The sequence below is a fragment of the Calidris pugnax genome, unplaced genomic scaffold, assembly GCF_001431845.1.
Source record: "Calidris pugnax isolate Ruff unplaced genomic scaffold, ASM143184v1 scaffold9, whole genome shotgun sequence".
Taxonomy (NCBI): Eukaryota; Metazoa; Chordata; class Aves; order Charadriiformes; family Scolopacidae; genus Calidris; species Calidris pugnax.
Window position 1 is genome coordinate 2,161,406 of NW_015090778.1, and position 4,587 is coordinate 2,165,992.

The 4,587-nt window shown below is 47.0% G+C and overlaps 1 non-coding gene across 1 annotated transcript; it reads right to left on the minus strand.

Moving 5' to 3' along the window:
- Window positions 1-4,403: 4,403 nt before the first annotated feature.
- On the minus strand, window positions 4,404-4,475 carry TRNAT-CGU. Its single transcript has one exon. It is a non-coding gene; the product is annotated as a tRNA-Thr (tRNA).
- Window positions 4,476-4,587: the final 112 nt, after the last annotated feature.

The window sequence follows — 4,587 nt, forward strand, 5'->3', positions numbered from 1 at the left end:
AGTACCATCCTCAGGGCTGGATGTCTGTAAGACTTGCTACTCCTGTACCAAAGCGAAAATACAACCGGGATCCTCAAGGAGGAACTTCACAACTTCTCCCCTTGTGCTTCTACAGAAAGAGACACCAGTAACTCTGCCTCTTGAGCACAGAATGAGGACACTCACTGTGCCTTTCCTATGGTTGCCATAAATAGCTTTCAGAGGGGGGAGAAATTTTATTTCCTATCTCACTGTCATTTTTTCAAATTATTGAATACTGCAGCATTCAATGGATTACTATTCACAAACACGTACCTACTCCTCCAGCAGAACAAATCAAGTAATTTCTGTTTCTGCTTGAGCCTTCGGCATGCAGACAAAAACATTTTTTATTCATCAGTGGTAAAAGGCTACAGCCATTTGACTTTAAACACAGACATGCTTCTGGGCTCTCTTCCAGGAAGTCTGTGTCACCCAGGCTTTAGATCGATATGTTTGTCTGCGAAGTCACCCTTTTGATCTGTAATTTTTCATTTTGACACAAGAAATGCCTTTTGGTCAAACTTCAGCAGTCCATTAAATTCCAGGCATAATGAAAATGGGAATCACATTGCTGTAGCCATGTGAAGATTTCCACAGTTTGGGGTTTATTTACTCATGGGTTAATTTACTCAGCCATATATTTGGGATTCAGACAACACTGCAAATACTGTTCTCCTGCCTCATCTAACATCAGTGCCTTCCCCCCAATTGTTTGTTGGTGGTCTCACCAGCAGTCACAGCTTTATAAAATACTTTGTACATTTAGCTGTCTAAATCCGCAGGAAACGTTATCATGGTTTCACATTGCAGATGCTGAGCATCCTCCCAGCTTGGCCCTGTCATTGACCATGTCCAAAGGCAGGGCTCAGCCACTGGGACACCAGCCCTGTCCCCAAGAGCGAGGGCTCTCACCAGCCCATGGCCCAGCTGGCTCGGGCTGCCCAGTCACCCCTGGCACACCACGCTCTATTTGCACAACTCCACGCATGTATTTTCTTTCAAAGTTCAAGGTTTCAGAGCTTGGGTTTGGGTTTTTTTACCCCTCCTTTAAAAAAAAAAAAAAATTAAAAAAAAAACAACTGTCAGCGATCCCATGGAGGGATGCCCAAAAAGGAAGAAAGCTGGGAAGACAATCCAACACTTTATTAATGGGACAAGTGGGTCTGAACAGTTTTTTGGTACAATCCCCCTGCCTGGCTCCACAAAGCACGGTCCGAGGAAGGCTTTTGAATGATCTCACCACTATTTCTGAACCAGACACACAGCTCCTGTGCTGCTAACACACTGGTTTTCAGTTGCTGAGGTTTGACCCTAGGGAGGACGCAACAGACACTTGGGAGAGTTGCAAAGCACTGAAAAATGTTATTATAATCCGAACAAAGAACATTACGCTTTTAGTCCCCATTCACATCTTAACTTTTCAAAAGCAAGCGTTTTCTGTCAGCCTCTCACAAACACACATAATACGCAATTCAGAAATACTGCTGTTATAATTGATTCATTTTTACATTTACTTTAAAGGGGTCATGAAGATGTCTGGATTCTGAATAAATGGTTTGTCAAACCAGAAAGGTCAGGAAATTCTGTATCTAAATACAGCCAAGATTTTCAGCAGTAACACATCTTTTAAGTACATTAATTGTAATGTGTTTTTATTAGGTAATTAAAAGGGGCCTCATTTTAATCCTTGTTTAATAACTTCTCATTTAATAGAGGTGTTATATTCAGAGGGAGGCTGCTCAGTATTTTCTGGAATAAAGTCAAAGATCTTAAAGCAACTCAAATGGGGCACCTAAAATTTTTTATGTTTTTGGTCAGGACTTGTGTCCAAAATAAACAACTTTCTCTCACCTACCCAAAAAAATCCCAAACCAAAACTATCTCCAGAACACTTATGATCAATCATAAGTATCTTGATTCAAGTTCATTGGCGCTTCAGGACTTTAGCTATTAAATTAAGGTCAAAATCAAACATATTGCCTGACTGAGTAAGAAGAGGGGGCCGTGAAGGCGGGAGGTGAGAGCTCACACACTCTGCCTCAACCCAGCCCCCATGAAGGGGCAGAGACACCAAAGGGAGGGGAGTGAGGAGAACCAAGAGCCCCAGCAGTGCCAGCGAGCCAGGAGCAGCTCTGCTTAGGTGTGAGGAGCAGGACATTTTAAATTGATTTTATTTTTAGGCTGGACTTTGCTCACACACAGGGTCAGCTGAACAGTCTTGTTAGCTTGAGCGGCTCTCTGCTAATTTACATCAGCTGGGGTCTAGCTCTTGATTTCCAGCTTCATTAACAAACCCTGTGGTGCTCCTGCCCCAAGCAAGGCAGGCCAAGCACAGCACACGTGCCGGGTGACAGAGACACACTTGGGGACAGACTTTCATATCCTGAGCTCCTGCTGCAAGGATTCCCTCCTTTATCTTAAGTAACCCACAGCCTCCACTCTTGCCTGAGCCAGGGCTGAGTTGGTTGTCTCCAGGTGGCTCAACGCAGCATCTTGCCCTGGTGTAAACTTGACATGTAAGCCCAGAGGCACAGCTTCATTTCTTCTAATAAGCCAACCAGAACTTTTCAGAGGTTTCGGTCCAAACTGCCAAAGGAGCCAAACTGCTCCGAAACTTTCAACTGTTCAATAGTGGTATTTATACCAAAGCCTCCACACATACTTTTCTGTTCAGAAACACCTCCTTGTATTCCTCTGCACTTTCTTGACTACTACAACAAATGCATTATCTTTCAGTCATGCTCTGAGGGTGAGCAGGGGCCTGTATTGCACAGCAGGACTCTGCTGTGCTGGGCAAGACCAACAGCTCTAAAAAGACAGTCCTGAGGACCGGAAAAAAATACCTGTGCCCTAAGATCAGTGTGCCTGTGAAGAGCTGGGGAGCCTTGAAGACAACATTAGCAGGATGGCACAGAGAGAACTGCACGACACTGAACAGAAAGGATCCAGGCAGGTGAGCTTGTTCCAAGAGTGTAAAATGCACAACAGCAGCCCTGGCACAGAGCCGTCCTGTGGGCCCCTGCCCGAGGAGCTGGGCAAAGCAAAGGACCTTCCTTACAAAACTCCCAGGAGTCAGAAGTGAATATTCCAGTTCTGCAGAGACCAAAGTTAAGCAACTGCTAAGCTGCGTTATGGCTACAGAGAACAGCAATGCCAAAGCCTTATTGAAATACCTGGCTCTTAGTCCCGGGTTCGTGGCACACGTTTGGGCAAGACTGAACTGCTCAGGCTTACGGGATGGCAAGCCTTTTTCAGGAAGGACCTCAGTTTCACAATTGGTTTCAACCAGAAACAAACCCACAGAATTCTGAAATTCTCTGCAAAAGCTGCAAGACAGCTTTTGAATCATTAGAAATGTTTTGGTTTGACATACTGATGTCTACTCAAAATAGAGTGTTTCAAAGCTGGAACCTTCATCCTCAAAATCCGCCAACAAAGTTGACAGGATTTTGACAGCGCTGCATTTTCCAAGTAAAACGGTGTCTATGTTTTTCTAAACTGCATTTCCTGTTTTTATATCAAAATGTAATACTGTTTTTTTTGTGGCTTGTTAATAACATACTGTGCAACCATTTTCTACAAACCTCCCCAAACACCTAACACATACGCACACACATATTTCCAACACCTACTGAGAAAGACAAACAGCCTCCTACCTCATCAGTCCCAGCCTAAGTGTGGCACATTAAACAACAAAAACCCAGCTTTTTCTAAGCATCAAAGGAAACAGCCAGTTTTTTGGAAGAAGCTCCTCAGCTCTTCCTGGATACCTGGCTATGGTGATTTTGCAATTAAATGACTTTGTTCTTTACATATTTTAAGCTGCCTGAAAGCAGCAATAATCAAAGTTCTGTTAAAACAGAGCCAGCAGAAATGCCCTTGCACACCTGCAAAACTTCACACAGCTTTACATATTGAGAACCCAGCCATGAAGGTCAGCTCTGGTGTAAACGGTACAACTGCACTGCACTTTTCATAGTGGGAATTACTTCAAAAACAGCACCTATAGAGAAAGTAACAGCAAGAGGGACTGGACTTATCATTTCCATGCTTAAACACCTCCTCCACAGGAATCTAGTGCAGACACCAGTTTAACCGTGATTCACAGCATCCAGCACAACCCTCCGGAGCCTGCCCGCCCCCCACGCCGCACTAACGCCCCCCGGGCTCACCACCGGCTCCGCGCCAAGGACCCGCGGGGACCGCGGCCCCCTCGCTCGCTCCGTCTCTCCGCTCCCCGGGGATCCGCAGCTGCCGGGGAGCCCAGCGAGGAGTCAGAGCGAGTTTCGGCGGCCGAAAGCAGAAAAAAAAGGAGCCGCAAACGAGGCGGCGTCCGCGGCCTCCCCACAGACGGGGCTGCCAGCGCACCGCGCTGCCTCGGCAGGCACGGACGGGGTTCGAACCCGCGATCTTCGGTTTACGAGACCGACGCCTTACCACTTGGCCACCGCGCCTGACGGGCTAACTGCTCCCCCGCGCCGCCAGTGGAAGGGACCGACCCGCCCGCCCCGGGGAGCTGCCGCCGCCGGCGGGACGGGGCGGCCCCGGGGAGCTGCCGGCGGCGGG